This window comes from Schistocerca cancellata, chromosome 1, assembly GCF_023864275.1.
Source record: "Schistocerca cancellata isolate TAMUIC-IGC-003103 chromosome 1, iqSchCanc2.1, whole genome shotgun sequence".
Lineage (NCBI taxonomy): Eukaryota > Metazoa > Arthropoda > Insecta > Orthoptera > Acrididae > Schistocerca > Schistocerca cancellata.
In genome coordinates this window covers 290,637,438-290,648,942 of record NC_064626.1, presented here as the reverse complement: position 1 = coordinate 290,648,942, position 11,505 = coordinate 290,637,438, and the positions used below count along the sequence as shown (strand labels likewise).

Genomic DNA, 11,505 nt, shown 5'->3' with positions numbered 1-11,505 from the left:
TATCGTGGCCTATTTGGTAACACTGGTGTTATTTACACACAGTATTTTCTTTTAGTTTTATGGGAAGCTTGACATTCTTTCTCTCACTATGCCCGAGTCCTCTTTCTGTAAATCTGTAACAGATCCTCATCTGGAACGTGCGTACAGTCTTCTATACCTGAGATCAAGACTTCCTTAGTAAGAGGGTCAGCAATCTCATTACCCAGGACGTTGTTGTGTTCCGTCATTGCTTACTAGTGTGTTAACAACACCTGTCTGATAAATTTCTTGTTTACGCCCTTCGAGAAGCTTAGAGTACATTGGCGTCATTTCAAAAAATAGAAAACGTGTGTGGCAGTTACCTTATAGATGCCTAGAGGAAGTACTGGGGCATCACACTTGATATTCACACTGAACTTGCAAATCGAACTCGTTTACGGAATCACCTAGTGAGGAGGCACAGGTTTTAGGCAGTGCTGCTGTAGTATTCGTTAGGAGTAATGGGAGAAAGAGAGAGAGAGAGAGAGAGAGAGAGAGAGTTGAAAAGTGGAAAAGTGCCTGGCTGTGGCCCTTTCCAGTCCGTACCATATAAAACTATGGTATCATCTTACGTCTGCAAATATCCCATGATCCCTTTTCATATCACAATTTTGCATTTCGTAGGTAGGATATACTTTTTTTTGACATAGGCACTGTCAGAACTCTGAAACTGTTCTCTCCGAGCTAACGTAGATGCAATCCACGACCACTTCATTCTCATCGTTCTGTGGAACTTCTGCTTCGTCTTTTACGACCTTGATTCGACGCAGCATTAAATTTTACGGTTTCTTTCACCCGAAACAAAGTGACAAATGAATGCATTTGATTAGAATAAATATTCATTTTTGAGAATGTCCGTTGCCTGCAGTCAGACACATACAGCAAATCCGACGAAAAGTGTGCGTTCTTGGCAAACAGACGAGTTAGCTGAAGTCACGGTATTGTTAAATACGGGAAGACTCCGAAATGAATGACAACTATACATATAACTGTTGAATCTGTTCATGTTGCACTACCATTTTAATATGAGTCCTATATTTGAGGTATCGTATAGTAAGGCATGTACAGCGCTGGTTGAAGAAACTGATTATGATTCCCTCGAATGTGTGTTCGCAGGAGGCGCCGCAGCGACCCATGACGTAACGAAGCGCCAGCGATAAAAAGGACTGCGGCAGCGTACTAGTTGACGATACTTCCGCTGGTGTCGCTGCGAGCGTGCGCCAGTTGCCGACTCAGACGCCGTCCTATCACCACACGAGTCAGGTAACCGCCAGCTGCGGCAGCGGTCTGTTGGCGCTCCACTGTACCCGTACTACCCACTAACGTTGTCACTCCATTTAGCGTGGTCCGCGTCCGCAGTGGGTATAGTTAAAATTACGAAACTTTCTATAATATTTTTCTAGTGCAGCAAAGCAGTTGGTAGAAGCAGAACGAAATTGAGCGTACCGATACCTGAAATAAACTGCTGCCGCGGCCAATAATATCCCTCGAGCAACAGGGTTTCAGTTATCATTTATTGCAGGGAAAAGCTGCACGGTCAACAACAGTAATCTGTTCTTTCGAGAACAGTTACTGTGTTCATACGTACATTATTTTGTTTGGCCTGACATACTAGGTCCGATCTCTAAGTGATCTTTCTCGGATCAAAGCGTGGTTCGAAGCACATTTTTCTTGCCTGAAAACGCGAATGTTTCTATTTCAGCACTCTGTGATATTTGTTTGTTATGGGTCTGTGAAAAGGCTTGTCTCAGAGCGTTTTGCAAGCAATGCGAATAGCGCATGGAATCGCGCAACTTCAAACAGCCAAGGAACCTTGTTCTAAACATTTTTATTGCTTGTGTTAAAATTCAAGTTAGTTTACATAACTCAACAGACAAGAAAAAAAGAACAGCGCAGTAGAAGGCACTATAATGAATATACATCCTCCAGGTAGTTCAAAGTATGTCTTGGTGAATACCACAGGAAGAAGCACATACGATGCGCATTAAAGAACAAACGATTTCTAAACTATTTTTAGTGCAGGTGATGGCCTATGGCTCGTACGTTTTGGGAAAAATCATTTTGAAAAGCATTTGTAGGTAAAAAAATCAATGAAAAAGTTTTTAGACCTTGGGTGGATTTGTTTAGACAACTGTTGTCACATTTTTCTAATTTTTCGTGACACCCTCCCATTCATTGGACTTATACGTAGCCATCAGTTGTGTTGTTCCAACATAGTTATGACAAAAGACCATAACAGACTTATTAGCCCCGTAGCCAATGCTGCCACACTTCTTTTAGTCAAATCGCAACATTAATGGTTTCTGCGTTCACAGTTTGTCACAAGTTATTGCAGAAAGTTGAAATTGAATGTTCGCGGCATTTTATTTATGCCTGACCCCAAGCACGGAAAGCTACAGGTTACACTGTTATCAAATTACAGTTATATGGTGAGGGCAATGACCGTCATATTGCGCTTTCCTGAGACCTGAAGCTAACTCTGGGTTTGTTGATACTTTTCGTCGAGAACGGCTTCTCGTGCTCTGCCTGTCAAGAAAATCTTCGCCTCGTGATAAATTCGGCTACCTGTTACATTAAAGTATTTCTCTAGCAACTACTGTTAAAAAACTTAGCTGCTAAATCGAAAGCTTTAAAAAGGAAATGAACACTTTTAAAAGCTTATATGCGCAGAAGCAGGTGGTCGTTCTCATGAATATTTACGAAACAGTCCTGGTTGTAATATATAAAGTTTGATAACCGAATATCGTTACACACAGAACTAAACCTTGAATCGCACTTCTCTTCTTGAACAAAACTGGTGAGATATGGGGAGCAGCAGCTAATTCTATCTCGAGAACTTGAAGTTAGGCCGGGCTAGAACAGACGGCACGGACATTTGGGTGATGGCGCTGAAATGTGGTTGCGCAGTTACGTCTCACTTTCCTACGACCTCAGCTGTTAAAATCTCATCTTTGTTCAGCTGTTAAAGCACAAGACATTAATACATGAGCTACGTCTCACGACCGGTTTGTGCCTCGCAAGATTTAAATTCAGACTCTACACGCACTGCACTTACCAGTGCCTTCAAAATAAAGGAAATCTGATTACCTAGAAGTACTGCAGATGTTACAAACATTTACAGTCCGTTAGCTCTCGGTTCGTAGACTGCGAGGCAGCTAGAAATAGAGAACGCGAATAAGGAAAGGATGGAGCAGATAGCTACTGTACCCTTTTTGGAAGAATAGCTTTCGCCTTAAGTGATACAGAAAAACTAGGATACATTAAATTTTGATTGACTGTAGGGATATGAACCCCATTCTCTCCTAATGCAAGTCGTGGTTGTTGCCACTTCAGCACCCAACTCGGTAGCTTACTGGCGACACAAATTACGCAAATAATGGACTAACTCACAAACAAACGTGATCGTAGCTTGTCGATGTTACCATCCCGTAATTTACCTCTATACTGTGCAAACTACTATCAAGTGCGTGGCAGAGGCTACTATTTTACCATATGTTTTTCATGTTCCATTAATGGCTTACAACCTATATGGGAAGAACGAGTGCTTGTACGTTTGTGTGCGAGTTGCTGTTTACCTAGTTTTACCTTCACGATCCGTACAGGATAAATACCTAGAGGACAGGACGACATTCGTAGTTTGTGCAGAGAAAGCAGATTATTGCGAGATGTGCGGCATATACTACCAGTTCTGTTTTTAGAATAATTTTCTAAAATTTCTAAATTCGCGCCCCCCCCCCCTTTTTTACAGGCACTCGATGTCGCCGTTTAGTCCTATTTGATATCGCCACTAATAAATCACAGTTCCACTTTCTGGCTGAGACGGGTCAGTCGGAGCAGGCCGACCACCGTGTCATTTTTTGCCAATGTGGTCATGCGGATGCAATATGGAGGGGCATGGGGAAGTTGGAAACGCTATTTATCACTCAAGTAGCTCTTCAGCTCGCATCACGAAGCTGTGTGTATCGTTCCAGTCCTCCAACCAAGGAAAAAATCTGTTAGTATCGGGAGTCGAATCGGGATCCTCTGTGCAGCATCCACACACTGACAATTGAGCTACAGAGGCGGAATGAAGTTGCTTGAGCAGTACTTAAATATGGGCTGTGCAAGTGCCTTGCATACACTCTTTGACAAGCTGAAGTTTCTATTATACTACTAGTCAATCTTAGCTTGTCATTTGCCTAATATGGTTGTTCAATTTCATCTCCCTGTACACTTACTACTGTGTGTGTGTGTGTGTGTGTGTGTGTGTGTGTGTGTGTGTGTGTGTGTGTGTGTGTGTGTGTGTGTGTGTGTGTCGACCCTGACTGTGGTTTAGTAAGATTGCATTAAAAAAAACTGATTCACACTCTCGTTTCTCTACAATAAGATTTAAAGGAAAACCTCAACATTACCATTATATTTTGCCGAAACCTGGTATTACTAGAAGCTTCTCCTAGGCAGTATTTCTTAATCGGACCAACGGAGAAAAGTCCGAGATTTCAACTAACACTATCAGTTATCTCAAAATTTAACATGAACAATAGAGGTTCTGTTACACCAGATACTTCAGTGTTAGATAACTTATGTGATGCTTCTGGCCCAAATATCCGATCCAGCAGCAAACCTGGTTCCATATTGCGTAGGTAAGAACGTTTATTGCAAAACGTCCATCCAGTACAGGCTCAATGACATTTTGAACACCAAGAAAGACTAAATCAACCCGAAAAGACTTAAATGTTACATTGCCGTTGTTTGCGGAAAGTATGCTGTTTGTTTTCAATGTAGGCAACGATGGGAAGTTATAGCAGCTTCTCATAAATAAGTAGAAATGTTATAAAACCGCATTTTTAGTCACGGACATGATGTAATTGAGATGAGGTACTGATGAAAGTCGTTGCAGAAATTTTGTACTAAAATTTTTGGGTTTGCAAGAATTTAAGACATTGGTGCAACACTCCGTCCTTTCGAGGAGTTAAAACAGTCGCGTAATGGTGAAGCACACTGGTTCAGTCTCTTTATACCTAGCATCAAATACCGTGTATGCGAGTAGAAAAGTGCGTTTTCCGTTAAGACGCATAATCGGAGATTTTTCGTGTTTCTAGACTTCCTAACGCGGTCTTTGCTGGCAGATTAAGGTGGTTATTCATTTAAAGCCTTGTTGGAGACTAGTTTTTGTGTGTTTTCTTAGGTATTTTTCACGTGTTGCTAGGTTTTGTAAGAACGGCGTGCTATCGTCCAATCGTCAGAAGGGGTCACAATTGCAGATTACTTACGTTCCTTGTTACAAACAAGCATTTGCGTTATAAATAAAGACTGGAAACGTTTTAGAAAACTCTATCGTGCTTCACTTGTGCATACGCGCTCTTGAAAAAATTGTTTTTATACATGATTAATATCAGACAAAAAGTTGTACCGCAGCTGCAGAAATATAAGGTTATTAAAAAGCGGCGGCAGTTAACACTATTTATTGCCAGGACGGCCTTCGACTAGTGACACGTTAGGTGTCAGGGAAAGTACCTTCAATAACTGTCTTCAGAATTAGTGTATCGTGTGGTTATAATTAAAGTGCAACTACTCGCAGAAGTGCGGTGTAGGATGTAATTATCGTATGACAGCGAAACTTGGTAGATTTTCAAATGTGTTAATGAGGAACCTATTTACGCTGGAAAAAAGTAGTTCCAGTTTTGACCACCAGGCGCATATCTAGCGCTGTGAAAGTAAGAAAGACGTATATAAATGTTTCCATATGTAGTGTACTAGGAACGGGATGCGGGTAAAGAGTCAAACAAACGAGAAAGGCATAATTTTGATTTAATTATTAGCCACCACTTAATTTATTCAGCATGATCACAGGAGACGTCGCCTAAATGCTTTACAGCGCCAGATTTGCACTGTGTAGCTAAAATTGGAACAATTTCTTTTTTTTTAGCATAAACCGGTTCCAGATTAGCAGATATGTCGACTTTCACTGCCATACTGGGCATCTGAGTAGTTGCACTTTAATTATAATCACTTAGTACCTCTAACTTTGCTTTAGGCGCGAGACATACAAGGACTCTACAGAAAACACAGAGATTAAATACTTCTTGTCTGATGCATGAAACGTGCTCAGTATACAGTACTCGTAATATGTCCAAAACAGTGTATGTTACTAGTAATTACAGGTGCTGGCATACACTATTATTATTGTTCTGAATTATCACTTTGACGATCAGTTACTTTGATTTACTGAACGTAAATATGACAAACTAGGCTCAATCCAGTAGTTTACAGCCTGAAGTGATACAGATTGTTTTTCAATTTCCATATATTGTACGCTTCACAGAAATGCTTTTAGAACATGCATATTTATTTAAAAATCTCTTTCTGCCAGGACTCGAACCTACGCCCCCATGAGTCAGGCAAATACTTTGCCACAGACACTCCCTCTCACGGCCCGCTACCGCTACCCTAGCAAGCGAGCACTCTATCACAGAGATATGCAGCTTGTCGGAAACTTAATCTATTTCAGCGTATTACAAATGGCCGGAAAATTTCAGTCTATTTTCTCGAGAACCTTTGAGAGTTGCATCGAACGGGATGGGTATTTGAGTTCTGAAATTAACATACCACAAATACAAAGAATTAAAAAATTCACTTGCCTGTGATCTCGTGGAAAAATCAGTGACTCACCAACGAACACCGTGTTGTTAAACTTCCGATCCTGTAGGTGCCCCGCACCGAATGTAAGAGGTGGTACAGCGTACTATCTGTAAATAGCTACGTGCCACAATCCTGGCGTATATCTCAAAATCCCCGGTTAATTCTCTGCAGTGTCTTGGAGTGCCGTCTAGAAGTGTGTGCTGTCAATGCTTCGTTCCTCTAGCCCGAGCGTTAAAGTTGAGCCGCCTACTTCGTTTTCGAACAGTGGTGGGTTACAACTCTGCAGAGACTTCGAGCGCGACAAAACAGAGCCGAATAGCCTAACATCAGCACACATCACAGTGTCCGATCTTGTAGCGAACACGGTGTACAATGTCTTTACTTGCTTGTCGCCAGTCGCATTTTTCTTATGAAACGACTAATTTTCGTCAAACGGCTATCAAGCAGCACAATATCTTATTTATTCGATGTCAGTTCTGTGCAATGTTGCTAGCGAAGACACGTCATGTATTCCTTTTGATAACCGGGTTTACAGGCATGAAATTTGACAGTGTTGAATACTTATACATGTCGGGGTCTGATTATTGATTCTCATTTGCTTATATCACTTTAGCAGCACTTTAAAATGGCTTGTATTGCGAATTCCATCGGGAAATAAACTGAACATCGTAACCATTGCGGTCGCCTCGAAAAAATGTCATTTCAGCAATGTATAAACGTCCTTTTTTAAACAACGGATAATCATCTCCCCTAAGACATTGTGCAGGTTGATGATTTGACAAACCCACTACTTTCACATCATGTTTCACTTGAGTGTAATGAAGAACTTAATGCACAAGAAAAAATGGAATACGATAAATATGACGAACAATAGTTTTGGTAAGTATTTGAAATTGACCTATGCGATAAATTCAAGAGCACAAAAGCAGTTTTTCACGTAGTTACTGAGAGCTGAAGTATGCTTGTATTGGCCACACAATTCATTCTTAGGTTTCAGCTAGCGACTGAACATCATGTGCGTTAAAGTTATTTTCTTCTGGCGCATAAATGTGCTGACTGACGACACTAATTTAAGGTTGACAGGCTGATTCTATCAAACACCATGTTCTCTCTTACACTGAAGGACACTGAAGGGCCAGATAACAAGTGACTACAAGGAACATTCAACTTCAATCGCCGATATTTTAAGATAGTTGGCCGAACGGCGAAGAAGTTGACTGTCAGGGCGTAATTTGGTTGGGTGTTCCAGGTTATTGTTAAGTGCCAATGACCATTGGACGAAGATGACACTTCTGCGTCTACAACCGCCCTCTGGCATAGCTTTGCGTCGCCGCAGTCCTCAGTTCGATTCCATCGTGATGGTCGAACACCCAAGGCAAAATATAATACTGCGTCCTTTTTGCTTCCTTCACAGCCCTCCACAACGTATGTTGTAATGAAAGTATGGCGCTTCTGCTCCTTACATTTCGAAGACATTAAGCATACAGGCCCAGTAACAGAGGATTTTATGGACTGACTTTCTGCAGGCTGCTGCCGCTACAGATTGTAATTTATTATTTTAATAAGATACTACACTGAAGTTTAATTCTGTCGTTAATTATTGTAAGTTCTATAAACTTCATGATAATTTCATACTAGTCCAATTTCGTTAGCTACACTACTGGCCATTAAAATTGCTACACCAAGAAGAAATGCAGATAAACGGGTATTCGTTGGACAAATATATTATACTAGAACTGATATGTGATGACATTTTCACGCATAGATCCTGAGAAATCAGTACCGAGAACAACCACCTCTGGCCGTAATAACGGCCTCGATACGCCTGAGCATTGAGTCAAACAGATCTTGGATGGCGAGTACAGGTACAGCTGCCCATGCAGCTTCAACATGATACCACAGTTCATCAAGAGTAGTGATTGGCTTATTGTGACGAAATAGTTGCTCGGACACCATTGACTAGACGTTTTCAATTTGTGACAGATCTGGAGAATGTGTTGGCCAGGGCAGCAGTCGAACATTTTCTGTATCCAGAAAGGCCCGTACAGGACCTGCAACATGCGGTCGTGCATTATCCTGCTGAATTATAAGGTTTCGCAGGGATCGAATGAAGGGTAGAACCACGGGTCTTAACACATCTGAAATGTAACGTCCACTGTTCAAAGTGCCGTCAATGCGAACAAGAGGTGACCGAGACGTGTAACCAATGGCATCACGCCGGTTGATACGCCAGTATGGCGATGAAGAATACACGCTTCCAATGTGCGTTCACCGCGATGTCGCCACATACGGATGCGACCATCATGATGCTGTAAACAGAACCTGGATTCATCCGAAAAAATGGTTTTGCCATTCGTGCACCCAGGTTCGTCGTTGGAAACGTGATGGTACGCATTTCTCCTTCTTACACGAGGCATCACAACAACATTTCACCAGGCAACGCTGGTCAATTGGTGTTTGTGTATGAGAAATCGGTTGGAAACTTTCCTCATGTCAGCACGTTGTAGGTGTCGCCACCGACGTCAACCTTGCGTGAATGCTCTGAAAAGCTAATCATTTGCATATCACAGCATCTTCTTCCTGTCGGTTAAATTTCGCGTCTGTAGCACGTCATCTTCGTGGTGTAGCAATTTTAATGGCCAGTAGCGTATATAGTGTAACTTTGCTTTGAAAAACTAACATTTGACCTGGATGCGAGAAATTGACGCCATAGTCACGAACACATTGATACTCGAAAGCAAATCAGTGATACTAGTACATGAGATGAACTTACACACTCTAAGAAAATAAAGGAATAATCTGAATGGCGATATATATGAAGTACATGTACACACAGACAAGAGATTACTTTCAGAAAAACTGAATGATTTCTTCAAGAGAGTGAGTTTCACAAATTGAGCAAATCAGTAACGCCTTGGTGCACTTCTGGCCCTTAGGCAAGCAGTTATTCGGCTTGGCATTGATTGTCCTGAAGGACATTGTTCCATATTTTGTACAACTGGAGCATTAGATACTGAAAATCCTGAGCTTGTTGGAGGGCCTTGTCGATAATGCTACAAACGTTCTCAATTGAGAAAAGATCCAGCTATTTTGCTGCCCAAAGTAGGGTTTAGCAAGCATGACAGGCAGTAGAAAGTCAGGCCGTGTGCATTATTTTGCTGACATGTAAGCCCAGAATGGCTTGTCACGAAGGCTAACAAAACGGCGCATAGGGTATCGTCAATGCACCACTGTCCTGTAAGGGTGCAGGCGATAACAGAAGAGGTCCTGCTTTGAAACGAAGTGGCACCCCAGACCACCGCCCCTGGTTGTCGGGCGGTATGGTGGGCGACAGTCAGCTGGTATCCTACCGCTGTCCAGGGCGTCTCCGGACACGTTTTCGGCCTGGAGTCTCAGTGCCTGGAGTAAAATTCCCTTCAGTGATGGGCCTCGCTTCGAAATGGGCCCCGATGGCCAGCGACGAGCGTCATCCGCGGCACACTTACAGCACAGCGGTACGTCAACGGTATTCTACGCCCTCTCTCGTTGCCCTTCATTGCAAGCCATCCTGGGCTTACGCTGTAGCAAGATAATGCTCGCCCGCACACGGCCAGGGTTTCTACTGCTTGCCTCAGTGTTTACCAAACCCTAATGTAGCCAGGAAGATTGCTGGATTTTTCCCCTATTGACATTTAGAGTATTATGGGCAGGGCTCTCCAACTACCTCGTGATTTTGACGATCTAATGCGACAATTGGACAGATTTTGTTCCAATATTCCTCAGGACACTCACCAACTCTGTCACTTAGTGCTAAGCAGATTAACTGCTTGCGTGAGGGCCAGAAGAGGACCAACGCCGTATTAACTTGCTGAATTTATGAAGCTCTCTCTCTTGAGGAAATTATGCATTTTTTCTGGAAATTGTAATATTTTGTTTGTCTGCACATATACTTCACATCTACCGATTTTCGTCTCATTCAGATAATTCCTTTGTGGCGCGTTGTTTTATTCTTTTATTTTTTAGTTTTTGTCATAGAATGCACTTCAAACCATACTTTCTTTTTTATGGTGGTTCTTCCGTAAGTGTACATGTTTAGCATACTGAGCTCCATTGCATGAACATGACAATTAATAGCATTTCTGTGTCGTTCTCACCTTAAACTCATTTCATTCCTATAAGGCGTCAGAACTCTGTCAAAGGTTCGGGGAAAGCACTCTTATAAATGCTGGCCTCACATTTAAGGCGGAGACTTCTGTGATTAGTTTATTTGCTTTCTCATTACCACTGTTAAGTGTAATGAGTCTCCTTCGATCGTTGGTACTAGAGCATCAACGGACTTATTTTATGACATCGATGGCAAAATAACATTAAACGTTAACAAGAAATAAGTTACAAATACACGTCTGTCCAAGAACGAAAAGAATGAACACCGTCAACGGGTTTGCACTGACTGAATCAAGGGGACTGATTGTAGTGTAAGTAACAATTACGACTCCGCAGGATCAATAATGATCATACATAATTTGAAATACACCACCACATTTCGATATCGAAAGCCAAAAATACCTTAAGTGTTTCTGAGATAGCAGTAAGCGCCCGAATCTTTAAAGAATAGAACTCCCATGCATAAAACATCTACAACCGAGCGAGGTAACACAGGTGTTAGCACTCTGACCCGGTTTCGGGAGGACTCGGTTCAAACCCGCGTCCGGCCATCCTGATAAAAGTTTTCCGTGATTTTCCTAAATCGCTTAAGCAAATGCCGGGCACTGCCACTTTCCTTCCCCTTCCTTACCTAATCCGAGCTTGTTCTCCGTCTCTAATGACTCATTGTCGACGGGACGTTAAACACTAATACACTCCTCCTCAGCCGGCCGGGGTCGCTAC

The 11,505-nt window shown here is 42.1% G+C and overlaps 1 protein-coding gene across 1 annotated transcript in view; it reads left to right on the top strand.

The window, feature by feature from the left end:
- The first annotated feature begins 1,229 nt into the window (after positions 1-1,229).
- The window catches only part of LOC126160382 (organic cation transporter protein-like), a 261,617-nt gene continuing 251,341 nt past the window's right edge, over positions 1,230-11,505 (top strand). Inside the window, exon 1 of the mRNA XM_049916919.1 lies at positions 1,230-1,281. The gene's annotated coding sequence lies outside the window, so the exon portion shown is untranslated. The remainder of the gene's footprint in view (positions 1,282-11,505) is intronic.